The sequence below is a fragment of the Prionailurus viverrinus genome, chromosome C1 (assembly GCF_022837055.1).
Source record: "Prionailurus viverrinus isolate Anna chromosome C1, UM_Priviv_1.0, whole genome shotgun sequence".
Lineage (NCBI taxonomy): Eukaryota > Metazoa > Chordata > Mammalia > Carnivora > Felidae > Prionailurus > Prionailurus viverrinus.
The window spans coordinates 2,202,103-2,229,987 of record NC_062568.1 but is presented as its reverse complement, the minus strand read 5'-3'; the positions used below and the strand labels follow the sequence as shown (position 1 = coordinate 2,229,987).

At 50.1% G+C, this 27,885-nt stretch overlaps 1 long non-coding RNA gene and 1 other non-coding gene across 3 annotated transcripts; both read left to right on the top strand.

Annotated features, from left to right (window-relative positions):
- The first annotated feature begins 402 nt into the window (after window positions 1-402).
- LOC125174191 (U6 spliceosomal RNA) lies at window positions 403-506 on the top strand. The gene has a single exon (XR_007155318.1). It is a non-coding gene; the product is annotated as a U6 spliceosomal RNA (small nuclear RNA).
- A 15,948-nt stretch (window positions 507-16,454) lies between these two features.
- Window positions 16,455-25,341, top strand: LOC125172155 (uncharacterized). Of its 2 annotated transcripts, none has more exons than XR_007154620.1 (3): window positions 16,455-16,563; window positions 18,329-18,395; window positions 23,847-25,341. It is a non-coding gene; the product is annotated as an uncharacterized LOC125172155 (long non-coding RNA). The 2 variants fall into 2 exon arrangements; XR_007154619.1 differs by having other exon boundaries at window positions 16,461-16,737.
- The last annotated feature ends 2,544 nt before the right edge of the window (window positions 25,342-27,885 follow it).

The following is a 27,885-nucleotide window of genomic DNA, read 5'->3' as shown; positions in this document are numbered from 1 at the left end:
CTGTATGCGTCTGACTCCTGAATTGGCTCAGGTCATGATCTCACAGTTTGTGAGTTCGAGCCCCGCTTCGGGCTCTGCACTGATGGCACGGAGACTGCTTGGGCTTCTGTCTCTCCTTCTCTCTGCCCCTCCCCAGCTGTGCGCATGTGCATGCACGCACTCTCTCTCTCTCAAAATAAATAAATTAAAAAAAAAAAAAATGGAATCATTGCTGTGTTCCCTGGTAGAAACATTCCTGCTCTGAAAACCAAAATCTCCAAGTCAGCAGAGCCACTTTGAGTGGACCCGTGAGAGGAGCCACTCCCACTCCCATCCCTGGATTCCTGGACCCATGAATTCTGGTTGGGGGAGGGTAGTAAAGGCAAAGCATATACCGCAGCCTTTAAGGCAGAACTCTGCCCTGTGCTCGCTTCGGCAGCACCTATCCTAAAATTGGAACGATGCAGAGATGAGCACGGGCCCTGTGCCAGGCTGACACGCAAATTTGTGAAGCGTTCCAGATTTCTCTCTCTCAAAAAAAAACCTTCGGAGGGAAAAAAAGGCAGAACTCTGCCCTTTCAGGATGTCGTGTCCCCATGGCATTGTAGCTGAGTCTTCCATGGGCCATTTCACTCTTCCATTTATCCAGCTGTTTCTGCGTGGTGAGGGATGCGGTAAAAACCCGTGAGTTACGTGATCACAAGTCCATTGCCTGACTTCATTTGCTGTGAAATGAGTTTTTTTAATTAAAAGTACTATGCAGGATGCCATGCTGGTAAATAGGCATTCCATCAGTCCACGGACGGCAGTGCTGGGAAACGCATTACGGGCAGGGAGTGCAAATCCACATCCAGGAGACGCATCCACTCGGTTTGCCAGAGGCCAATGGAACCAAATCCAGCCCTCTTGCTTTTCTTTGAGCTCCGTCCCCTGGCCACCGGGATGGCCTCTGCGTTTGGGTATTTCTCATCTCCCTTGGTCTCTGCCCCTGGGCCCTGGGTCCGCTTTCCCTGAGCGACAGTCCCGTGTGGTGCCAGTCGAAAGTGTCCCCCGGGCCTAGTTCCACATGACCCTGACGCTGAACTGCCCTCTAAGACCATTCTGACTCAGGTTCAAATGTCCCGGACAAATAATCATCTCCACCCCCGCAACTCATAAAAGTACAGCTCTCTGACGTGTCTGCTGCAAAAGAACAGAGTCCACAGTTGGCTTCTGCAGACCTCAGAATGTTCCTCCAACACTGGCCTCCTGCCTGGGAGCCTGAGCAGTGTGGTGCGCGTGGTAGAGACGAACAGGAAGCCTGAGGCGGTTCCCTCCCGGAGCTCACAGTCGGCAGGGGAGAAGCCCCAGGACGCAGCAAGTGGGGTGCAAAGGCACGCGTGCAGAGTGCCGTGGGGCCACTCTGGGGGGCTGTGGCGTCCCAGGAAGGCCGGGGAAGAAGCAAGGCCTCCTGGAGGATTTGGGGCTCGAATGCAGTCGGCGGGTGCCCGGGCCGGCGGGCAGGTAACCCTCTCTCACCCGGACTCTGCAAGGGCAGACGTGGGAGAGGTGGGCTCCGTGCCGGAGGCGTTCCCGCGGTGAGGCTGCCACCGCGTGCAGTAAATGGTCCCAGTCGATGAACGGTTCGTCGCACGAGGCGCTGGGATCACTTCGTACACATGCTTCGCTTAGTCTCCCAGCGACCCTGTGGAGAGATTGTTATGGTCCCCTGTTTACAGATGAAACAGCAACTTGCACAAAGTCATGTGTCTTGTAAGGACAGAGATGGAGGTTGACCTTGGGTCAGCTGAGCCCCGAGTTCCAAACCTCCTCATGCAGGGAGGCTGTGGCTCACCTAGTGTGCAGGCCTTCCTTGGACTGATGGCACACGGTCGGGCCCAGAGTGGACCCAGGCCCTCTGGCTACATACTGGCCCCTGCTGCTGCAGGGTGGTCCCCGTGGGGGAGAGGCCCACCCAGCCGGCCACAGAGAATCAAGAGAAAGCAAGCAGGGTAGCTTCCCCTGAGGCCCCAGTAAGGGGCAAGAGGGCATAGTCGTGTGCTGGCGGGGTGACGTTTGTATCCTTCCCCTAATCCCCCGCCATCCTTCCAACCCCAGACCACACCATGCAGGTTCCACAACCACGAATATCTGCCCAGATTATTCTGTCTACAGTAGCCCATCACCTCGTCAGAGCCTCTGCACTGGCTTTGCAGGAAGCGAATTCCCACCCCGAGAGCAAAGCATCCAAGTCTCTACACATCGCCCCAGCCAGCAAACCCAGACAATGAGGTTTGTACCCAGGGACTGACCTGATCGCTACCTTGACCTCCATCCGGGCAGGCAGGGGCTCAGAGCACCCCTCCACCGACCACACTCTCAATCAGCAACCCGAACGGACAGAGAAACCTGAATCAAGGAGGTCCAGACCACGAGCCCAAGAAGGCAGGTGGACCAACCAGATGTTCCGCAGCCGGCAGATCTTCCTGCTGTCCCCGGCTGGAGGATGGCTAACGACGCCCCAAGAGCCAGAGGCCCGTCTCAGCCTTGGCCTCATTCTGCCCTCCCCAGACCACTCTTGCCCCCCTTCAGGAAGGTTCCTGGAAGGTGGTGGGAGTCCTACAGAGGTTGAGCACATGCTGGTCCCCCACCCCCATGATCTGTTTTCTCAGTTCTCTTCTCCCTCCTTGAAGTGTCTGCCGTGCCCAGCTCCTGCCCCCCCCCCCGCCCCCGGGGCTGTGGTCCTGGCCCCCCCATTGCTGTCACTAATTCAGCTGCGTGTATGCCTTACTCTTCCCCCACCCGACCCCATGCACACCTTCTGTCTCTTGATGGTTTCCACTTGGCCCTTTTGACCTCCAAGCCCCTTCATTTCAAAAGCTAGGGGGCTGGCCCCTCCCGTGTGACAGAATGGCCAGAGGTCCCTGCCCTCCCCTAGCATGGTGCTTCTTGGGAGACTTTCAACAGGCAGCCAAGGTTGGGACCACAGTCTCGGAGGGGCCTCCTGCCCTCCTTCCCACCTGCCGACGTCTCCCTAGCACCCCCAGTGTCTTCCCCTCATGTAATCAGTGTGTTCCCACCGGCCCCCCCCCTCCAGCCTCCACAGTCCCACCCCAAATAGTGGCTCACTCTGATGTGGAGAACAAGGTAAAAGAAATGTAGAAGAAAAGAAAGAAAGAAATACCCTTTGCAGCCCGCTGACAAGTGCTTGAGACAGAGTGACCTTCCTCCGGGAACACAGCTGCCTCAAGTTAATACTTTGCTAGAGGCAAAAGGCAACCTTAGCTCGCCATTGGCCCGACCTCCAGGATCCTCTAAGGCTTCTCTAATACATAAAAAAATACATAAACTTTTCTATAATAACTTCATATAATATATAAAAGCGTTCTTTATCTCTACCCCTGCCCTAAGATACATGCTAGCCCTCCAAACAGATGGCCCACTGATACACATCTGCAGGGTCTCATGACTGAGGTTTTACTAGACAGGAGTAAATAACCGTATCCTAACAGAAGCCAGCCCCTCGAGGTCCTGGAGACCTTGCCTCCAAATTCCTTAGAGACTTAACGCTCCCTAAACCCGCCCTCACTTGAAAGTATACAGTCAGTCACGCCCCCAGTGCAGCTGTAGCCACAGGTCCTGTCCCGTGCTTTAATTAATCCACCTTTTTGCACCAAAGATGCCTCAAGAATTCTTTCTTGACCATTCACTCTCGAACCCCAACATTTCACATCAACTCGACTGAGCCCAACACTGCTGACTGAAGGGCTGCCCGTATTTCTTCAGTTAGCGCCCTCCTAGGTCATATTTTGGCCAGACTGAGTTCCTAGGGTGCCCCAGATACACCCTTGTTCTTCCTGCCTGCTGTTGGAAACCACCCCCCCCCCCACCCTTTGCCCACCTCTATCACCCTTCCAATATTGCTTCCTCCAGGGAGCCCTCCTGGTCCCCTCCCGCCTGAATTACAGACTCCTTGCACTCCTATAGCGCTGGGCACATGCCAGTGCCCTTGTCTGTTCCTCCTGCTGGGGGTGGGTTCTGTGATAGCAGGTGCCACTCCCTTGTCTCAGGGGCTGAGTTGGAGCGGACACCCGCAGATACTGGCTGCCCAAAGAACCTTTGCCAAAAGCAGATGAACAAAATGCCTTAGTCATGGTGGTATTCTGCACAGCACTGCTTCTGCCCAAAGAACTCATTTGACAGCAAATGAAGTGCAGCTACGGGGATTGTGCGAGAGGGCTTCCCTGGTCTTGTGGATGGGCCACCACCCTGATGCGGGGCGTGAGGCTGTTGATTTCTGTGTTTGAGTTTTGTACACTGGGGATTCATGAATTCTTGCTGCTTGTAGTAGTTGTTCGGATGATTCGCTTGGATTTCCCAGGGATGCGGATAATCTTATCTTCTAATAGTGAAAGGGTTCCTTTCTCCTTTCAGATTTGTATATCTCTCTCTTCTCTTCCCAGATTGCATTGGTTAGCACCTACAGTACATTCTTTTTCTTTTTTTAAGAATTTTGTTTATTTTTATTATTTTTTAATATTTTATTTTTAACTATTTTGCGAGAGAGCATGCACGCACGTGCAAGCAAGCCAGGGACAGGCAGAGAGAGACACACACACAGAGAAAGAGAGAGAGAGAGAGAGAGAGAGAGAGAGAGAAGAGAGAATCCCAAGCAGCCTCCATGCCCAGCATGAAGCTCAACACAGGGCTCGATCCCACAACTATGAGATCACGACCTGAGCTGAAATCAAGAGTCGGGCGCTTAACCGACTGAGCCAACCAGGCGCCCCTCCAGTACATTCTTAAATCGTGTTGCTACTAGTGGGCTTTTGCTCTTGCTCCTGACTTGGCGGGAATGCATCTAACAGTCTCCATTAAATACCATTCTGAGGGGCGCCTGGGTGGCGCAGTCGGTTAAGCGTCCGACTTCAGCCAGGTCACGATCTTGTGGTCTGTGAGTTCAAGCCCCGCGTCGGGCTCTGGGCTGATGGCTCAGAGCCTGGAGCCTGTTTCCGATTCTGTGTCTCCCTCTCTCTCTGCCCCTCCCCCGTTCATGCTCTGTCTCTCTCTGTCCCAAAAATAAATAAAAACGTTGAAAAAAAATTTTTTTAAATACCATTCTGAGTTTGGAGCTAAGATATATTCAATCCTGTTAAAGAAGAGAACAAAAAGTGTAAACGTTGCAGGGCAGAGCGCACGGATTGTGAGAAATAGGACCACGGACCCAATCAAAGGGGGGATTCGGAGACTCGGAACACAGCGAAGCCAGGCTTTACTCAACATTCTTGCAAGAGAGGGTGTCTGATGGACAGGCACACTCAGGGAAATTACAGCAGACAATGTATCTCCTAGCATGCAAGTCCCTCCCCTGATTCCTCATTGGATGAGCATTACAGAGGCAAGCCCCTCCCTTGATTCCTCATTGGCTGAGTACCACAGAGCTTACAGACTTACCCAGAAGTAGCCTATGCCCAGGTAAGGTCAAAAATACATTCCTTGAGGTGATGCACAGACTTCAGTTCTTTGGCACATACTCAGGCAAAGCCCTCGAAAAACAAGCCCACTAAATGAAGAGGGGGAAGAAGAACCAGGAAGTGAAGTGTCTAAGGGTTTGGGACTGCACTGAGGTGGGGGAAGGGGGCTCATACATATTTCCAATATGTAAACCTACTGTTAACTAGACAGCACAACTTTCATTTGGTATTTCTGAAAATAAATCATCTCACTTGCTTCTCACATGGATGTACAATTCTTTTAGCCAGTTCCCTTTATATAATGCACCTTTGGTTTATTTCTAATCTTTTGCTAATCGGAAGAAACCTGCAATAACTAACTGGCGTATATCTCTATCATTTTGCACATGTACAGTCTCTGCAGGATAAATCCCCGGGATCGGAACTGCTAGGCAGGGTCAGAGTAGAAGAAGTTGATAATCAAGGCCAAATTTCTCACCAGCTTACACGCTCACCAGTGATGTGCCTGTTTCCTCACAGCCGCACCATGATATTGTGATTTATAAGAGATATATATATATATTTGGTCATTCAGACAACCAAAACATATTTTGCATATATGTTTGGGTTTCGCTCTTGGCTCATAGCTCCCAAAACCTTTGGAATTTGCTGAGCAGTAAGAGTGATGGGAGCATCTTTTGGTATGACCCTCAGTCTTTGTCCTCAGTTCCTGAAATCTATTCACAGCCACAAAGGTGAATGGGTGTCTTGTTATTCACAAACCCTTTTCTGGGGTATGTTAATGAGCGGCTTTAGGAAAGCACCTAAATCTGAGGGCTGGTTGCCTGGGAAACCAGTGTGACTAGATGGCTTCCAGGGAGGGAAAGAGGCTGGGGGCTGATCACCAAAGGCCAAGGATTTGATCAATCGCACCTCTGTAGGAGGCCACCATAAACCCCAAAAAGGTGGGGCTTTGGAAAGTTTCCAAGCTGGGGATGCTTCCTGGGGAGCCAGGAATGTCGGTCCCAGACTCCTCAGGGACAGAAGCTCCTTTCGCACAGAATTTGCCCTATGTATCTCGTTATCTGGCTGTTGATTCATATCCTTCAATTCCTCGATAATATGGGGAGTTAACAGGTTTTCTGAGTTCTGTGAGCCATTCTAGCAAATGAATTGAACTCAAGGAAGGGTTAGTAGGGACCTCTGATTAAAAGCCAGTCGGTCAGAAGCATAGGTAGCAACCCGGGCTTGTGATTGGTGTCTGAAGAGGAGGGCAGTCTTCTAGGACTGAACCCTGCACCTGTGGGTGCACAGTGTCAGAACTGAGTGGAATTGTAGGACACCCAGCTGGTGTCTGAGCATTGCTTGCTGGCTTGGGGAGCTCCCGGGGCCCCCCCCCCGCCCCCCACACACACACACACACTGGAATTAGGAGCAAAACACAAATACCTATCAAATGTGTATCCTATAAAACTTTTTGATTTATGCTAATTTTGATAAGTCAAAAAATAGCTCCATGTCATTCTTATGAGTGAGACTGAGTTTCTTTCATATATTTAAGAACGATTTGTTTTTGCTTTTCTAATCATAAATATATGATTAATGGTCAATAGACCATTTTTCTATTAAATTGATGGATCGTCTTTTTCTTATTGACTTCTAGTAAGTAGTTCTTGGTGTATTAAGGAGACCATCCCTTTGTGATATGAGCTTGACCCGTGCAAGGAGTCCAGGGAGGCTCACCCGATGTGATGAGATGAAGCCGCCATTCTGTTGGTGGCCGAGGATGGGCAAGAGAATCCAGGATGGGTTGTATCTTCTTAACAAGAAAATCTGTTTATGCAGGTAAGCTTGGCCCTAAAGTGGCTGCCGGCATAACTGACTGGAATCTCTAGGGTATAAGAAGACAAGGTGCCATGAGGGCAGTGCGAGCATTTGGCAGAAATGGCGAGCATTTGGCAGAGCCCCATCCTCTCAGTGGGAGGAGCTACAATGTGTCTTGCTTGTGGCAGCTGCTGATAGGTCTTGCTCCGCTGTCTCCTGTTCCTCTGGACGGTGTGAGCAAGGGTTCTGGCCATGATCTGTCGACACACTTAGTTCCTTTCTCTGTCCAGTAATCACTGTCTCCTACGGACAGCCCTCCACTCTGATCTGCCGGGTTGTCGAGTGCTTTCATCTGCTGCCCCCCCCAAAAAAAATCACAGACCAGCAGAGGAATAAGTATTCTTTTCTAGATTGTCTGGTTGTGCCCAAGACGTTTTCACATCCAGAGTCTTGCTGCTGTCTTTTTCTTAATGTGTATTTTTGGGAGAGAGAGAGCAATAGCGTGCACGTGAGCAGGGGGGAGGGGCAGAGAGAGGGAGAGAATCCAAAGCAGGCTCCAGGCTCCGAGCTATCAGCACAGAGCCCCATGTGGGGCTCGAACCCATGAACTACGAGATCATGACCTGAGCTGAAGTCGGACGCTTAACCGACTGAGCCACCCAGGCGCCTGATGCTTCTATCTATTCAAGTTGGCCAGTCTTTCTTTTTGTGACTTCTGGAGTTTGAATCCTACTTGAAAAGGCTTCTCCAGATGTACTGACAGAGAAAGGCAAAGGTTGGGAAGAACCACAGGTCAGCGGTGGAGAGATGGGAACCAATCGTACCGCCACAGAAGGGATTTCAAGGAGGGCCTGGCTTGCCCCAAACCAGGAAGGAGCAAGTGCAGGCAGGGGCTCCAGGTTCAGGAACTGGCCAAGCTGGTGAGGTTGCAACCGGAGAGCACAGACCAGAGAAGGGTGCTGGCAACCGGTACCTAACGCGATCGGCCGACAGGCCACAGGAGGCAGGAAGAAGGTGACTCACGGCAGGGCAACAGGGTGGGCAGACAGAGTAGGAGATTCAGAAAAAGACTGGAAGGAAAGGGCCACCTGTACGTGATCAGCAAGACAGCGGTTCCAGGAGATGGCAGAGACCGGAGGGTGGGCAGGGAGAGGCGGCTGACGGAGGGGAGGCCGAGGACCCACGAGGGGAGATGTGTGGGGGCAGAGATGTCTTCCCTGGTGAGGACACAGGATGAAGCCAAAGGGAGATCACAGCCACGGTAAAGCTCGCCTGCTGGCCGACACCATCGTTTAACTGGACACACCTCGTCCCTGAACGTGCGCCCTGCTCACCGGTATCTGAGCCCAGGCACCCGAGATTCTAACAAATCACTGTCCTAGCTTAAGTCCCTGTTACTTTCCTTGATACGGAAGGCGGCGGGGGGGGGGGCATGAATTAAGACAGGGAGCCCCCGTGGCTCTTCTGAGCCTGGCCCTCTGATTTCACAGCCTTTGTCTGAGGCCTCAACTAGCGCAGAGCAAGCAGTCCCCTGAGCAGTGGTCACCTTAGATCCCACGCAGCCTCAGGGCGGATCTAGGCGCCAGCCTGGGCTCAGAAGTGTCACTCCAGCAGCGTGTCAGCTCACCTGGACTCCAGTGTGTGGTAGCAAAGCATCTGCCAGGTCAAGGGCGCCTGCAGATGAAAGCCGGCGTCTCCGAGAACTTCAGCTTATGGAAGCCTTCCTGCAACGTGCAGCGTTTCTTACTGCCGTCAAAGAGCCCGGTAAAATGCTAGGAGCTGCTGGAGTGAACCCTACAGTGCCGGGTTAGAGGAGGAGAAATCAGCCTGAGAGTATGTTTACTTAGCTGCACACACATATGTACACAGAGAGAGAGAGACCGCAATAGATACAGGCGTGTGTAAACAGCATCGGCGGGTCTTGCTGATACCATGGGCCCTGACAGGCTGTGACGAGGACACTTCACCTCTGAGGTCCTCTTCCCCAAATCCACAACCTGTCTGTTTCCTCATGAGAAAAGATCAGAAAAGCCCACAATGAGGGATAGTCTACAAAATTCCAAAACACCTGACCTATTTAGTAATATTCAATGCTATTCAAAGTGTCAATGTCATGAAAGACCAGAAAAGACCTGGAAACTGTTACAGATTAGGAGAAACCAAGGAGACATGACGCCTAGATGTAACATGGGATGCTGGACCAGAAAAAGGACGCCAGTGGAAAACCTGGGGAAACCTGGATCAAGTCTGACGTTTAGCTAATGGCAGTGTACCAATGCTAATTTCTTGGTTCTAATCAATGTACCGTGGTTATGGGAGACAGTAATATTAGGAGAAGCTAGGTGAAGGGTGTATAGGAATTTTGTGAACTATCTTTGCAACTGTTGTGTAAATCTACACAATTATTTCAAAATAGGGGTGGCTGGGTGGCTCAGTCAGTTCAGCGTCCAACTCTTGATTTCGATCCCAGGATCATGGGATCGAGCCCCACGTTGGGCTCCATACAGAGTGTAGAGCCTGCTTAAGATATTCTCTCTCTCTCTCTCTCTCTCTCTCTCTCTCCCCCCACCCCGTGCCCATCTCCCTAATTCACGCTCTCTCAAATTAAAACAATAAACAATTTAAAAAAAACAAAATAAAACTATTTCAAAATAAAAACTCCAAGGGGCGCCTGGGTGGTTCGGTCGGTTAAGCGTCTGACTTTGGCTCAGGTCATGATCTCACGGTCTGTGGGTTTGAGCCCTGCATCGGGCTCTGTGCTGACAGCTCAGAGCCTGGAGCCTGCTTCGGATTCTGTGTCTCCCTCTCTCTCTGCTTCTCCCCAGCTTGTGCTCTCTCTCTCTCTCAATAATAAATAAATAAACTTAAGAAAATTATTTTTAAAAAGTCCAAAATCTTGCATGGGGGGTGATTCTTGATTTAAATGCCTCCATCTTGCTCCAAGGTGGGGCCTGGGATCCTGCTTCTCCAGAGCAAGTTCCTGAGGCTCCATCGGTGCCAGTAGCAGGGCACTGGCAGACAGGCCTCTCACTCTACCCACCAGGCTCCCCTACCCTGATCCTTGTCCTAAGTCAGCACACAGCTTGCAAGTGCTTTTGGTTCCCAGCTCTGACTGGGCAAGTTTAGCCTGACAAGAAATGAATGTGAGCCCCGCTTGGTACGTGGGAAACATTTTGTGACCTCAGGTCAAAAGAGACCACGCTAGGGGCACCTGGGTGGCTCGGAAGGTTAAGTGTCTGACTTCGGCTCAGGTCATGATCTCACAGTTCGTGAGTTTGGGCCCCACATCGGGCTCTGTGCTGTCAGTGCAGAGCCTGCTTTGGATCCTCTGTCTCTCTCTCTCTGCCTGTCCTCCACTCACGCTCTCTCTCCCTCTCTCAAAAATAAATAAACATTGAAAAAAAAAAAAAGTGAGGGGCACCTGGGTGGCTCAGTTGGTTGAGCGCCCAGCTCTCTGTTTTGACTCAGGTCATAATCTCATGGTTTTGTGGGTTCAAGCCCAGGTGTGGTTTGCGCTGGCATAGAGGAGCCTCCCTGGGATTCTCTCTCCTTCTCTCTGTCCCTTTTCCACTCGCACTGTCTCTGACTCTCTTAATAATAATAATAATAATAATAATATTTTTTAAATGATCCAAGCGACTTAAAAAAAAAAAAAAAAGACCATGCTTACGAGGCCGAATAGGACCCACCCCCACCCTGGCCACAGCAGGAGGAAAAGTGTTTAGGACCTCAAGTGGCAGGTGGTAAAAAAAGAAACCCCAACGAGGAGACACGGCTCCCGAAGGACCAGCAGAAAGGAGACAGGTGGGCAGCCCCAAGACTAGGAGGCATAACCCACTTTGCCCATCAAGGAGCCCCTCCTGATCCCCCACTCTGGGTGGGCTCTGGGTGGTCTGCACACGTCAGAGCGCTGGAGTCTAAATGAAGGAGGCATGATGGGCCAGTGGTCAGACTGTCCCCTCCCGGGTTAAGGCATGCTAAGGTGGTCACAGATCCACCGAATCACGGCCAACAGGCAGGAAAGGGGCACCGTACCAACACTAAGCTGGGTCTCTAGAACAACTATTGGCAAGATGTAAATCCAAAATGAGCCGAGGCTTGCAAAACTCACCACACGCCATATAAAAGACCGTCGGATTGATGATCAGAGCATAAAAGGAACTGGGGGCAAATGGTGTGAGATTAACAGGGGAAGAACAAACTGCCTTCTCTGTTGGAAAACGGGTCAACCCAAGGGTAGACCAGATGGCTGTAATAGAATCTGGGAGTCAGAACTGAGGACGACGGGCTGACCTCTGCTGCCTTCTGGAGCTGCCCTGGCACCGGTGGCAACGGGCAGCCTGCCGGTTTGGCCCCGAAGGTGCTAAATGTCCAGGCTCTGAGCCCCGGGCCAACTGGGAAATGCTCACGGCTTATTTATAAAATGATGGCTCAGTGGTAAGTTTTTCCAGACTGCAGCTGCCAGGAAGGGGTAGACAGGGGTGCTCTGAGACCCACCGTGAGCTACACAGGAAATTCCTCAAGACACAAGTCAACGTGACGTAAGATATCAACTGGTCCCGCACCTGTCGTGCCTCTGCCTTCTCTCCCAAGACCCAGAGGCCCAGGGCTCACTAAGTACCTCCTGGTCGTGCCCTTCCTTCCACCGCCCTTCTCCCCTCCAGGCAACCCGGCGCCCCTCCCCTGTGCTCAAGCCTCCCTTCTCACCGGACAACAGCACCATTATCAGATGCCCCTCTGCACACACTTTTTCCTGCTTCATCTCTACCAAACACACTTCATCCCTCTTTCTAAATGATTTCTTATTTTTAAAAAAATGCTCATTTGGGGGCACCTGGGTGGCTCAGTCGGCTAAGCGTCCGCCTTTGGCTCAAGTCATGATCTCACGGTTCATGGGTTTGAGCCCCACATCAGGCTCTCCGCTGTCCTCGTGGAGCCCGCTTTCGCTCCTCTGTCCCTGTCTCTCTTCTCTCTCTGCCCCTCCCCTGCTCACTCACTCTCTCTCAAAAATAAACAAATACATTTTAAAAATAAGTAAAATTTAAAATGTTCATTTGATAAACTGTGGGGCATCCATACAATTGGTTATTATTCAGTGATAAAAAGAAATAAGCTATTGTGGTGCCTGAGTGGCTCAGTCGGTTGGGCGTCCTACTTTGGCTCAGGTCATGATCTCGCAGTCTGTAGGTTCGAGCCCCACATCTGCTCTGATAGCTCAGAGCCTGAAGCCTGCTTTGGACTCTGTGTCTCTTTCTCTCTCTCAAAAATAAATAAACATTAAAAAAAAAAAAGCTTCTATCGGGAGTGGTTTGACTTTCATTAAATGCTTCTTCATAGATATCAAGTGATCTTTTCTTTTCCTTTGCTATATTAATGGGACAAAATTCATGAATAGGTTATCGAATTTTTAAAAAATATTTATTTATTGGGGTGCTTGGGTGGCTTAGTCGGTTAAGCGTCTGACTTTAGCTCAGGTCATGATCACTCAGTTCGTGGGTTTGAGCCCCGTGTTTGGCTCTGTGCTGACAGCTCAGAGCCTGGAGCCCCTGGAGCCTGCTTCGGATTCTGTGTCTCCCTCTCTCTCTCTGTCCCTCCCCTGCTCATGCTCTCTCTCTCTCAAAAATGAATAAATATTTTTTTAAGTTTGTTTGTTTATTTGTTTATTTATTGGGGGGGGGGGAGGGCAGAGAGAGCAAGAGAGACAGAGAATCCCAAGCAGGCTCCGCACTGTCTGTGCAAACCCCAACAGGGGGCTCGAACTCATGAACCGTGAGATCATGACCTGAGCCAAGATCAAGAGCCAGACACCTAACTGACTCAGCCACCCAGGGGCCACAGGTTATCGAATCTTGAACCATGTCTGCATTCCCAGAACAAAGCTACTCGGTTGTGAAGGTTCCTTACTGAGGTCAAATGCAGGATTTGATTTGGTAACATCTGCACGCAGTTAGCACCCCCGGCCAGACTGCTCCGAGGGTTCCCCCTCCTCTTCGCCATTTATTTATCTTCTTCTGCACTGCTTTGTCTCTTCCCAGCTAAAAACGACTTCCCACGCCCCCACCCTTCCCTTCCCAGCCTCTGAAATGAATGGTCTAGGCCAGCAGGCACCACTACCTCACGCCCTCTCTCCCGAAGCCCAGAAGCCACTTCCCGTCCTCCGCATTCTCCCTGGCCTCGGGCGACCTCATCTCACTCGGCTTTCTGGGTGGGCTTCTCCGCCCCGGGGTTCCCTGCCCCCACTTCTCCGTTCCTCCCAGGACCACAAGTCAAATCCTCCCCTTCTGCCCCTCTTTCTCTAGGCTCTTCCCACCATCAACAGGATCTCGGATTAACGTCCAGGCTCTTGCTTCCTCTCCCCACCTGCCCGCTTGACATGAGATGTCACTGTCACCCCATATTCTGCAGGTCTGAAAGAACCCGTCACCCCATGTGGCCTGGACTTGGGGACAGTGGCACCCCTCTGTCACTCCTGCAAGTCCTCTTAATTTTCTTGGGCACGCTTCTCACAGAGCTGCCCTTTCCCCTTGGTGCCTGGAAAGCTCTCTTACTAGCACTGATGTCACTATGTAGCTGAGCCTTTGATACATATTCTCATTCTGTCCCTCCAAGCCCCGAGAGCCTGGTAACAGTGATTCCATTTTACAGATAAGGAAGCTGAGGCTTTGGGAAAGGAAGCAATTTACCAGATCAGGTATCCAGTAATTTCGGAGCCTAAGAAGAGGTGGGGATGCCTCAGGCACCCCTTCCTCAGCGGACCCTTCCCTCCAGGGTCTGTCCCAGGTCCCTGGATGTCTCACTGTCTGGTTTGTCTCCTGCTCCATTTTCTTCCTCAGCTGGTGATGAAGTCAGACACCCAAACACTAACCCACAGCCCCGATCTTGGAGGGATGTTAGAGAATTAAGGACCAAGTGGTCAATGATGGTACCTGGCTAGTTTAGTCAGTAGAGCATGTGACTCAGTCTCAGGGTTGTGAGTTAGATCCACATGTTGGGTGTGGAGCCTATGAATAGAATAGAATAGAATAGAATAGAATAGAATAGAATAGAATAGAATAGACTAATAAATCTTAAAAATAGAAAAGGACCAAGCTGTCAAAATCCTGTGGCCCCCAAAGTCTCAGCCCCCCCTTTACCATAGAAAGGTGGCTTTTGGGGAGGTGGGATTTCTTGTTGCGACTCCCCATTATCTAGAAAAATAACTTCAACATAGAAGTTTAATACCTGGGGGCAAGCGGTACAGGACAGGTGGAGTGGACACAGGCTTTGGGGTCAGGAGCTTGCTAGCTATGTGGCCTCACACAGCTCTGACCTCAGGTTCTCATCTGGGAAGGTAGTGATTCTCTACCCCCTGAAGCTCCGTTAGGATCAAGTAAAGTCCCGAAGAAGCCGGGGCAGTGCCGGGGACGTAGTGGGGATCAATGAGCCGCAGCGATTACCAATAAATGTTGGAGCTAAGTGGGGGCCATGGTTCCTGTGACCCAGGAGAGCGGAATGTAAGGGGCACGGCAGCGCCATCTGGCGGTTACTCCCCTTTGCTGCATTTCGGCCCTCTTCAGGGAAACCTACAGAACAAGTCAAGGCCACGGATACCCCTGTATCCAGCGGGGCTGGCCTCTGGGGGCCACTGAGAGAGGATAGGCAGGGCTTGAGCTATATGGGTGTCACCTGGAGTGTCCAGGTCCTGTCTCTTCCCACCTTCCCACTAGACGTGAGATTTTAATGTCACCCCAGATCAAACAGGTCTGAAAGGGAGCGCATCCTCCCCATTCCCCCTTCCAGAAGTCTCCTTCATCTTCCACGACTTTTCAACAGAGGAGAAATTGACTAACTCCGCAATAACTTCTTCCGCTTTTAAATGATTCTTCAAGTAGGGGCGCCTGGATGGCTCAGTCAGTTAAGTGTCCATCATCCGCTCAGGTCATGAACTCATAGTTCATGGGTTCAAGACCACATAGGCTCTCTGCTGTGAGCACAGAGCCACTTCAGATCCCCTTTCCCCCTCTCTCTCTGCCCCTCCCCTGCTCGTTCTCTCTCTAAATAAATAAATAAAACATTTTTTTTTTTAATCCTAAAAAAAAGAGGGGCACCTGGGTGGCTCAGTTGGTTAAGCTTCTGACTCTTGGTTTCAGCTCAGGTCATGATCTCACGGTTCAGGGGCTCAAGCCCCACATCAGGCTCTGGCAGTACAGAGCCTGCCTAGGATTCTCTCTCTCTCCCTCTCTGCCCCTTCCCTGCTCTCTCTCTCTCTCTCAAAATAAAATCAAAAAAAAAAAAAGAGAGAGAGAGAGAGAGGGGGAGAGAGAGAAGAAAAAGAACAACACTAGCACCCACCACAGTAACAATTAATGCTAGCAAGAAACATTATGAAGGTACACACTAAAACTAGTAAAAGGGGGCAAGAAATGGGAATCTTACATGGTCTCAAAGTTTCACCCCACCAAGCATTTGTCAAACGCATAGGGAATAAGAGAAATTTACAGTGTTAGAATCTGGCAAGTACCACCTCTATCAAGTGGACTGTTATTACCACCAGTCGTGGGACAGAGGAATATCAGGTGCCACCTACTAGGTGTGTTTTTTAAAAACTGTAAGATATTTCAAGCACACATGGTTATTTGATATATGTATACACTGTGAAAGAATTCCCCCTAATTAAACACATCAGTCACCTCACTTAAGTGTTACCTACTTTGTGTGTGAGAACGTTTAAGTTCCGCTCCCTTAGCAAATTTCATTTACAGTATGTAACCACCCAATTTCTGTTCCGGTTGGGCGCAGGGACGCGGGGATTCCTCACCACGACCACTAGGCGGCACTGCGGGTTGTTAAGTCCCCCGCCCGGCGCGAGGTGTGAAATCCTCTACCGCTGAAGCCGGGTTTGTCCCGGCGGAAGAGAGAATCGGGACCTGAAAGCTTGCCAGACCCCACGGCCTCCTGCAGTCGGGGGGCCAGGGGTGTTGACGTCCGCAGTCGCACTCACCTGGAACGGCGGAGACAGGGGGAGACGCGCCGCGCGGCTCCTCGGCTGCGGCCTCGCGGGCGCTCACCCGGAGGGTCGCGTGCGGAGAGTGGGCGGGGCTACAGGGGCTGCGCGCTGGTTCCGCGCGGCACTGACCCCGGTGTTTTAAGCTAGGGCGCACCCCAGGCTGGAGACACCCCGGAACAGCTTATTTCTAAAATAGAGGCTCCCAGGCTCCGCCTCCGGAGATTCCGGTTCCAGCCGGAGGTTGCTGAGAAGACGAAGACCGCACCCCGTCTGCCGGAGTCCGGGGAAGCGGAGCGAGGCCGTGTGTGTGAGCGTCTTAGCGCTGCTGGCGGCGAGCGCATAGTGGGTGTCCGTTAAAGGGGAGCTTTTATTATTTTCAGGGTTAGCAGTTAGCCGTTCAAGCCCCTGGGACTGTGTCGGCACAGAGTAGACACCCGATAAATGGCTGGTGAAGCAGCCAGTTCTGGGAGCAAATAGGAAGAGAAGGCGAGGGTGCTAGATCACTCAAATTACCAGGTGGGCAGGCACAGATCTGTTTTTTCTTGACATTTTAATTAAGAAAGTAGAAGTTCAGGGGCTCCTGTGGCGCAGTTCGTAGAGGTCGCCACTCTTGATCTCAGGGTGGGGAGTTTAAGCCCCACGGTGGGCATAAACTTTATATATTTTTTTTCAGATATTTTATTTCTTTTTAAAAAATTTAATGCAACCACCAGTAGAATAACATTGCAATAACGTTGCAGTTGCTAGGGGAAAAGAAAAAAAAAAACAACACTTGACTTTTATAGCAAAAGAGAGGAAAAGAAAAACCAGGGGGGGAAGCCTAAAGTACAATGACAAAGTAACTTCAAACATATTCATTATCAGAATGCATTTACATAGGTTTAACTCTTCTGTTACAAGACAACGGTTTTTTCAAAAGGGGGCGGGGGCGCCTGGACGGCTCAGTCAGTTAAGCCTCAGACTTCGACTCAGGTCATGATCTCAGGTTTGTGAGTTCAAGCCCCTCCTTGGGCTCTGTGCTGACAGCTCAGAGCCTGGAGCCTGCTTCCATTCTGTGTCTCCCTCCCTCTCTGCCCCTCCCCCCTGACAATCTCTCCCTCCCATCTCTCTCTCTCTGTCTCATAAACAAACATTAAAAATAAATAAATTAAAAATTTTAAAAAGCAGGAGAAGCACAAGGCCCTTAAAATGAAAACAAAGTTGAACAGGTCATATGTAAACATGCTGTGATCAGGGAAGGCAAGGTTAAGTGAAATACAAAACTCCCACTTCAATTATTCATTGATTCCCTCTCTTTCCTCCATCATCACTATTATTTTTTTAATGCCACCGTGGCTCAGGCACTGTCTTGGGGACCAGGGATCCAGAGAGGAATGGACTAAGCCTCCCCCAGGTACCCACCCCCCAGTGGGAAGGAGAGATGTATTCATTACAACAGGGGTTACATCCACCTTAATGCGTGTTAAAGCCAAGGGCAGCTGAGGAGGAAGGCTTGCTCTCCTCATCTGGGTCACGCCTACCTGTTCTGTGTCTCTCTCCTGCTCCTTCACCTTCATGCTATGCATTTACCTCGATGCAAGACTCACCTGTCCCTCCCCAGCCGGAAACAATCTCTACCTGTGGTTGTGGGCCCTGCCCCCGGCCACTTCCTCCAGTGGCTGAATGTAATACACAATAAATCTTTCTCTTTTCACCATTTCCGCTTAGCTAGAAAAGTAAACAACACAAGGGCTCTCTGGGTGGGCACCGAAGAAGCGTCTACAGTTACCTGGCCAGGTGAGGGGTGGCTGAGGGCCCTCCAGGTCCACTTTATGTGAGAAGAGACTAAACACAGAGGTGCTGACATTTGCTCTGGATACTCACCAAGGCCGTTGTAGTCAACTCCCTCTAGAATCCTGGGGGTAAAGTGTCCAGAATGGCTTACATGTCCCAATCCTTACATCCCTGAAGATGGAAGGCGAGGGCTCAGGGCAGCGTGGTCCCATCACATGCCAAGAGGGGATATTTTGTCCCTGTGGAATACTTCTCCAAAGTCCCCAGGGTCAGGGAAATGGGGACAATTCAGACTGAAGCTTGCTTGTGTCTCACTGTTCATTTATGTCCACAGGGCAATTGTTCAGCTAGGCTGAGGCTCCAGAGGAATCTGCCAGCTGCCTGCCCATCAGCTCTTGGTGGTGAGTAAGCATGGAAGTGCTGGTCTGGAGGCACTTGGGTGGCTCAGTTGGTTGAGCGTCCGACTTTGGCTCAGGTCACGATCTCACAGTTTGTGGGTTCGAGCCCCGCATCAGGCTCTGTGCTGACAGCTCAGAGCCTGGAGCCTGCTTCGGAATCTGTCTCCCTCTCTCTCTGCCCCTCCGCTGCTCACACTCTGTCTCTCTCTCCCTCTCTCTCTCTCAAAAATAAAAATTAAAAATTAAAAAAATAAAAAAAGTGCTGGTCTGAAGAGGAAAAGGATGGGGCACCTGGGTGGCCCAATCAATTAAGTGTCTGACTCTTATTTTCAGCTCAGGTCACGATCGCATGGTTCGTGGGTTTGAGCCCTGAGTCGGGCTCTGTGCTGACAGCAAGGAACCTGCTTGGGATTCTGTGTCTCCCTCTCTCTCTTTCTCTCTCAAACATAAATACATGCATACATACATTTACAAATATTTTTAAAAATTTTGATAAACCACATCAGGCTCCATGCTGACAGTGTGGAACCTGCTGGGGATTCTGTCTCTCTCCTCTCTCCCTGCCCCTCCCGCTCTCTCTCTCTGTCAAAATAAATAAACAAACTTTGACAACAACAACAACAACAAATTTTAATGAAGAGGAGGAGAAGGAGGGGACTGTCAGCAGAGGAGGACGCCCTTCCTCACCCCAAAATCCGGACCTAGAAATGCAGAGGGCTGGGAGCAGATGCAGGCCGAAATCCAAAGGCCCCTGAGGCCGTCTTGAGGGGATGGGAGGAGGGAGGACCAGGATCCAGGATGAGGGTAGATTGGAGGTCAGGGAGGGTGCGTTCTCCAACACCTGGGGAACTTGATTTGGCCCAGACTCTCCTCACGGAGGGTACTGCCTATGGGAAGGCAGGAAGTGAGGGAAGCTGGCCTCTTGTCAGTCTGGCCTGGCTTGATCTGTGGCCCCTGATGTCTGTGCACCTGGCCAGGTGACTTTCAAGACGCATAAGGCCAATTCTGTGGAATGAGCCTGACGCCAGGGAGATTTGCAGTGAAACCTTCATGCTACAGGTCTCTACCAGCGTGATGGCTGTGTCCTCAGATTTGCCCCTTTTTCTTTTGTGCCGGGGTTTCAACCTGGGGTCCATGGGCCCGCCCAGGCAGCTGTGGAGAGAATCCAGGGGGGTTGTAAACTTGGATTGGAAAAAAAATTACATCTTCGTCTTCGTTAACTTCCAATGGAAATCTAGCGTTTTCTTCAATTGTGTATGCCAGCAACCTAGCAGGAATTGTATCATTGCGGGGATCTTGAAATACCATTTATGTTACTCTGTTTTTTGTTGTTGTTGTTTTTTTTTTTTTAATGTTTTATTTATTTTTGAGACAGAGAGAGACAGAGCATGAGCAAGGGAGGGGCAGAGACAGAGGGAGACACAGAATGTGAAACAGGCTCCAGGCCCTGAGCCATCAGCACAGAGCCCGACGCGGGGCTCGAACTCACAAACCGCGAGATCATGACCTGAGCCAAAGTCGGATGCTCAACCGACTGAGCCACCCAGGCACCCCTATGTTACTCTGTTTTGAAAATACTGACACTATTATGCTGCTAATGGATTAACCCAGAAGCACCACGTAACACACTTTCACATACTTTAATCATTGTATTTCAATAAAATTGGTTTCCTTTGTAGTTCTATGTGGGTTGTCTTTCTCTTCTGCATTTAAAAATATTCTAGAAGAGGGGCACCTGGGTGGCTCAGTCGGTTGAGCGTCCGACTTTGGCTCAGGTCATGGTCTTGTGGTTCGTGAGTTTGGGCCCCGCGTCGGGCTCTGTGCTAACAAGCAGCTCAGAGCCTGAAGCCTCCTTTGGATTCTGTGTGTGTGTGTCTCTCTCCCCCTCCTCTGCTCATGCTCTGCCTCTCTCTGTCTCTCAAAAATAAATAAACGTGGGGCGCCTGGGTGGCGCAGTCGGTTAAGCGTCCGACTTCAGCCAGGTCACGATCTCGCGGCCCGTGAGTTCGAGCCCCGCGTCGGGCTCTGGGCTGATGGCTCAGAGCCTGGAGCCTGTTTCCGATTCTGTGTCTCCCTCTCTCTCTGCCCCTCCCCCGTTCATGCTCTGTCTCTCTCTGTCCCAAAAATAGATAAATGTTGAAAAAAAAAATTAAATAAATAAATAAATAAACGTTAAAAACCAATTTTTTTTTTAACTATTCTAGAAGAGTCCATAGGTGAACATGCCTGCAGGTCAGGGCAGGAGGAAGATCAAGTGCCCCAAATTCCATCTTCTTTTGTTGTTTCTGTGTCCCTGAGAACCCAACTGACGAGGCCCAGTCAGACCCAGAGGGAGCAGTCTCCAGGCCCCATCTGTAGGGGTGAGGGAACTAGAATGACCACCCACCTCACCAGGCCCCCCACCCCTGCCCCCTGGGTCTCCAGGGGCCCCTTGACCCCACAAGCATGCTGGGAGAGGATCCATCCTGAGAAAATGACAGCCTTGGTGAGTCAGTCTAAAGCTCTAAACCCCGGAGAGGACGCTTGTTCTGTCGGTCCACAGTGGCATCCTGGGAGGGGGCTGTCCACCCCCAAAGTCCCGCACATTACCTGTGTAATAGGACCTTCCATAGCTAGAGGGCCCCAGTTGCCCCGGGAATGAGGGAATCACAGACAAGGCCCAGCCCAGGCCCAGCTCTGTGTGGCCGCGGTTGGGAGAGCAGCAGAGAACTCAGGGTGGCCAGCGTGCTCCCAGCTACTCAAGGGCCAGGTGGGGCCACTTCTGCATCGGAATCTCCCTCCCTCGGGCAGGGCAGTTCTGTGTGTCCTCCCAAACTTCAGGGTTTCCAAGAACTAAATCTGAAAGCCCTGAGGCAGCGGTGGTTCCAGAGAAGCACTACTGACAGGAAGCCCTTCAGACGTCCAGGAACGAGGGAGGGCAGATAGGAGACCCAGGCGCCCAGGGGTTCCACCAGCCAACAAGCCGGGAGACTCAGGAACCCATCTGCCACATGGTCTCCGGTGACCTCCAACAGGGGGCAGCTTTCTGAGGCTTCCTGGGGCCGTGCTCTCCCAACTTGGTGTAGGCCTCCTCAGACCATCACCCAGGTGTCCGAAAGAGCAAGTGGCCAACAGGGGACGGTGTTCAGCCCCAAACCAGCCTGCCTGGCCCTTTACCTGCCCGACCCCCAATGTGGAAATCTTAACCCCAGACAGGAATCACAACGTCAGAATCTGTGGCCTTTCAGCCTCACCCCATCCTAATTTCTGAGTGACGCCAGATCTCCTGGGCTTGGAGCACCACCCCTGCACTGGATTTCTCCCTCTTTTGGATATTTTACTGATACAAAATCAAGCATGAACTTCAAAAGACACCAGTAAGAAAATTCAAAGGCAAGCCACAGACTGGGAGCAAATATTCACAATACGTATATCTGGCCAAGCACTCGTATCCAGAGTATATAAAGAACTTTTACAACTCCACAATAAGACAAACAACCCAAAAGAAATGGGCAAAAGGTTTGAACAAGCACTTCACCAAAGAACATATACGGATGGCCCATAAAGACAAGAAAAACTGGTCACTATCATTAGTCACCAGGCAGATGCCACTTCAAACCACAGCGAGACACCATTCCTCACCCAGTAGAATGGCTACGATTTGAAAGACCAACCAGACCAAGTATTGTGAGGCTATGGAGCAAATGAAACAAGCACACACTGTCCCCAGGAATATGAATGCTACATCATTTTGGAGAACAGATTGGCAGTCTCTTCAAAATTGAACCGTTATACTTAACTTATGCCATCCCGTTCCTAGGTAATTAGACAGAAGAAATGAAAACGGATGTCCAAACATTCATATGCAAATTTCCACAGCAGCTTTAGGAGTAATAGCCCCAAATTGAAAAACAATCCCGAAGCTCATTGTTCTATTCCCTTAGGGGTGCTGTAACAAAACACCACAGACTGGGGGGGCTTATAAACAACAGAATTTTGGGGCGCCTGGGTGGCTCAGTCGGTTAAGCGTCCGACTTCAGCCAGGTCACGATCTCGCGGTCCATGAGTTCGAGCCCCGCGTCGGGCTCTGGGCTGATGGCTCAGAGCCTGGAGCCTGCTTCCGATTCTGTGTCTCCCTCTCTCTCTGCCCCTCCCCCGTTCATGCTCTGTCTCTCTCTGTCTCAAAAATAAACATTAAAAAAATAACAATTTTATATCTCACACTTCTGGAGGCTGGGAAGTCCATGGTCAGTGTGCTGACAGATTTGGTGTCTGGTGAGAACTTGTTTCCTGGTTCATGGATGGACATCTCTTTTCTGTGTCCTCACTTGGCTGAAGCAGGAAGGGATGTCTCTGGGGTCTCTTTTACAAGGCATTAACCCCATTCAGGAGGGCTTTATCCCCATGACCTAATCACCTCCAAATACCATCACATATAAATGGGGGGGTGGGGGGGGACATCAGCCTATCACACTCATCATGAGTGATGAGTAGATAAATCTCTCAAAACAAAAATTCATTGAAATATAAAATTCTAGAATAGGCGAAATGAATGGAAAGTGGCACAAAGAATCCCTCAACTATTGTTATTTAATGAGTGAATGAAAAAAAGGAAAGATCATTCTAGAGTTGTGGAGACTGAGAGTAGAGGGTCATTTCCCCAAGTTCACCCAAATTAGCAGGTGACTTGGCCCCTAGTACTTCGTCCTGGAGTTCTCTTTACTGGAGGACAGGCTGGGGGGAGGGCGGGGGGCTGCACAAGACTGCAGGGCTGGGTTCAGGATCAGACGTCAGATATACCTAGGTTTGGTCCTCTCCCGCAACAAGCTGTGCGCGTCTGGGCCAGACACTTGCCTCTCTGAACCTCAGTGAAGTGAGCAAATACCACTCACCTCAGGGCGGCGTGGGGCTTGAAGCTTGTAGGACGGGGCTGAGCCCTCTTCAGGGAGGTGAGGATCAGGGCAGAGGAATCATTCACTCCTTCTTTGTTGCTGTTTTTGTAATTAGGGAAAATGAAAGAAAGAACCCTGCATCGTTCAATAGTAGATTAAGTTGATTGCTTTTCTGTTACTTAGAGGAAGAAATTATTCTTTTTTTAGGTTTTATTGCGGGAGAGGGACAAAGAGAGGGGGGGACAGAAGATCCAAAGTGGGCTCCGTGCTGACACCAGGGAGCCTGATGTGGGGCTTGAACTCACAAACCCTGAGATCATGACCTAAGCTGACGTTCCGTCAGACGCTCAGCTGACTGAGCCACCCTGGCTCCCCTTCTGTCACAATCCCTCCAACTACACCCCACCTTCTTCCTATTTGTATACTTGTGTGTTTAACTGTATATAGTCTTACATATGTAGTTACATATGGTGATAGATAGTATATACATTTAAGTTTTCTTCTTACAGGGTCAGAGTTTATATCGTGTATATATCCACCCAAGTAACCATGACTCCTCCTTGCCTTTGATCTTTATATTTAGGTAGGTTTGGTACTCACCACCAGACCTCCTGCTATAGCTTCGGCACGCCTGGTCTTGTTTGGTTGGATTTATCCCTGGTTGGTGCTGTCTGGCACAGAAGAGGTTTGTTTTTTCTGGAAGAGGTCATGGTGCTGCATTCCCTGAGCGTCTGTCTGCATGATGCCTGATCTTTGCAGGAACGCTTTGCTGGGCAACACTTTTTAAAAGTGTAGTCATCTTTTTTTTTTTTTAATTGGATTTTATTGAGGCACAACATTGTCCAGCTGTTTGCTGTGGTGTCACGAACCACCTCAACACTAGTGTCACGTTCATGGCAGTAGCATTCACAACGGCCAAAAGGCGGAAGCAACCCGAGTGTCCATCAGCAGAAAAATGCATCAACACAAGGTGATCCGTGTGTACGAAAGACTCTTATTTGGTCTTGGTAAGGAAGGAATGCCTGGCACGTGCTGCTGCCTGGATGAAACTTAAGGACAAGATGCTAAGTGAAATGAGCCAGTCACCAAAAGAAGCACAAATCCTATGTGATCCTTCTGATATGAGCTTCCTAGAGTGGTCAGGTCCATAGACACAGAAAGTACGGTGGTTGCCACAGGCAACAGGGAGAGGAAAAGGGGAGCTGTTCTTGGTAGGTGTAGAGTTTCCGTTTTTCAAGATGAAAACGTTCTGGAATCTGTTGCATAACTCTGTGAATATACTTAATTCTGTGCTGTACAGTTAACAATGACAAAGACGATAATTTTTTTTTTTTAAACTGTATTTATTTGTTCTGAGAGAGAGACAGCTCAAGCAGGGGAGAGGCAGAGAAAGAAGGAGAGAGAGAATCCCAAGCAGGCTCCACGCTGTCGGCGCAGACCCTGATGTGCGGCTCAACTCACCAACCCTGAGATCACGACCTGAGTCAAAATCAAGAGTTGGACCCTTAAGTGAGCCACCCAGAAGCACCAAGATGATAAATTTTACGTTATGTGTTTTTCCAATTTTTAAAAGCATAGTAATGTAAGACAGGCACCTCCATTTTATTGTGTTCCTGGGCAATCTGGGTCAGGGGTTTGGGCCCAGGGAAGGTGGCTCTTCTCTGCTCCAGAATGTGTGGGACCCGAGCTGGGGTGACCTCAGTGGCTGGGGCCGGAGAATACCCATCTGAGCCGATTTCTTGACTCATATGCGTGGCGTCTGGGCTGGACAGATCTGGGTTGCGGCCGCGCGGATCTCCAGTCTGGCACCGCAGGGAAGCCAGACTTCTCACAGGGTGACTCAGGCCGGCAAGAAGGAGCACTCCCAGCAGGCAAGGGGTGGCCTTTTATGGCCACCTCTCAGAAGTGATGTCACGTCACTTTCATCAGAATCTTTTGATCCACCTGTCACAAGAACACACCCAAGTTCAAAGGGTGGGGACTTAGACCCCACCTCTCAATGGGAGGAGTATCAAGTCATTTGTGTTGTTGTTTTGATTGACTGATTTTACTTTGTAAAGATTTTTTAATGTTTATTTAGTTTTGAGACAGAGAGAGAGAGAGAGAGAGAGCATGCGCAGGAACAGGGGAGGAGCAGAGAGAGAGGGAGACACAGAATCTGAAGCAGGCTCCAGGCTCTGAGCTGTCAGCACAGAGCCCGACATGGCACTCGAACTCAGAAACCCTGATCATGACCTGAGCTGAAGTCGGACGCTTAACTGAGCCACCCAGGCGCCCCTAAAGATTTTATTTTTAAGTAATCTCTCCACCCAATGTGGGGCTTGAACTTACAACCTTGAGATCAAGAGTTGTGTGCTCTTATGGGATCATGTTTTAAAACCACCACAGGGGCGCCTGTGGGGCTCAGTCAGTTGAGCATCCAGCTTCAGCTTAGTTCGTGATGTCGCAGTTCCTGAGTTCAAGCCCCACGTGGGCTCACTGCTCTCAGCGCAGAGCCTGCTTTGGATCCTCTGTCCCCCTCTCTCTCTCTGTCTCTCCCCTGCTCATGCTCTCTCAAAAAAATAACAAAAAAACAAAACAAACAAAAAAAAACCATACCATTAAAAAAAATTACTAAAGGGGCACCTGGTGGCTCAGTCGATTAAGTGTCTGACCTCGGCTCAGGTCATGATCTCACAGTGTGTGAGTTCGAGCCCTGCGTCGGGCTCTGTGCTGACAGCTCAGAGCCTGGAGCCTGTTTCAGATTCTGTGTCTCCTTTCTCTCTGCCCCTCCCCACTTTACACTTTGTCTCTCAAAAATGAATAAACATTTTTTTAAAAATTTTTAAAAATAACTAAAATAAAACCACCACAAACATAAGTACATAAAAGTACACAGAGCGTGAGCATGCTGCTTGATGAAATGTTGCAGAGTGAAGCACTTCAGGTTACCAACCAGATCGAGACACAGAACACTACCAGGAACTCAGGTATCCCTCTTGTGTCTCCTCCCATCCGCTCCCCCCAACCCTCACCTCTGACTCCCAACGCTAAAGGTTAGAGGTGTAAGGGAGGGAAAAATACCTTCTAGGTTCTCAGCTGGGGCTCTGTAACAAAAGACAGATCAATGAGAGGAAAGCATACACGTTTATCTAACAAAAGTTTTATGTGACATAAGAGTTTCGAGTGACATGAGAGGAAACGAAGACCCGAAGTTAAACTTGAATATTTTGATGTTGAATCTGATGGTGATGAAGAGTGAAAAATCATGGGAAAATGTGATGAGACAAAGGGGTGTGAGCTCAGGGTGGTGAACCAGGGAAACAAGGCTGGTTTGTTCCCAGATACTTCTTGGCGTCCCGGAGATAAAGACGTTCTTCCCCTGGGTACGGGGAGGGCACCTTTACCTGGGGTCTATGACCTCCTTGGGAAGGTCAAAAAGTCCTTCCTGCACCTTTTATTTTTCAAATTCCTTCAGTTGAAATTATTCAATATGCCCAGTTGCCATATTTTGGGGTAGTGTTTCTTGAAGTCCATCAACAGCTATAAATATTTTTTTTAATTTTTTTTTTAACGTTTATTTATTTTTGAGACAGAGACAGAGCATGAACAGGGGAGGGTCAGAGAAAGAGGGAGACACAGAATCCGAAACAGGCTCCAGGCTCTGAGCTGTCAGCGCAGAGCCTGTCACGGGGCTCAAACTCACAGACCATGAGATCATGACCTGAGCCGAAGTCGGCCGCTCAACCGACTGAGCCACCCAGGCGCCCCTATAAATATTTTTAAACATGTCCCCCTGGATTCTCATCTCTGAATTCCTCTAAGATATATACCTACCGGTAGCAAAATGTGCGAATCACATGGTTGTGCCAGTTTACAGTCTCGCCAGTGGTGTATGAGAGTATTTATTGTCCACACCCAGCCAAACCAAGTTTTGTCCGCTTTTTTTTTTTTAAAGTAGGCTCCGCCCCCAACATGAGGGCTTGAACTCACCACCCCGAGACCAAGATCTACACGCTCCACTAAGTGAGCCCACCAGGCGCCCCTTGTCTGGTCTTTTAATGTTTACTAATCCAATGAGTAGGAAATGTTCTTCCATTGCGGTTGTAATTTGCATCTCATTTCCCTGATTACCAGTGAGGCAGAGCCTCGGTTCACGTTTATCGACCATTCAGATTGCCTCTTCTGTGACCTGCCTGTTCGTCCCAATGTCTGCGATTCATGATAGCAAATTTCAGCACAGACAATGGGATGTTATGCATGTGCCAGTTCCTTAAGCCTTTCTTTACTCATTATTGACAATGCTCAGTGCAAGGTGTGGACTGATCGGAACCCCCTGCGTTTTGGGGGGGAACGTCCAGAGATGCGGCCACTGTGGGAAATACTCTGGCAGCTTCCCAGAAATGTTACACAGAGTTATCAGACAGCCCAGCAATTCCAGGTCCTAGGAGTATCTCCAAGAGAAGTGAAACCAAATGTCAACGCAGCAAAGCGCGTGTTCCTAGCAGCATTATCCAGGCTAGCTAGAAAATGGAAACCGCTCAATGTCCATCAGCAAATGAATGGGTAAACAAACAGTGGTCCATCCACACAATTGAATATTGTCCTCCGTGAAAAGGAATGAAGTACTGATAAATTCTCCA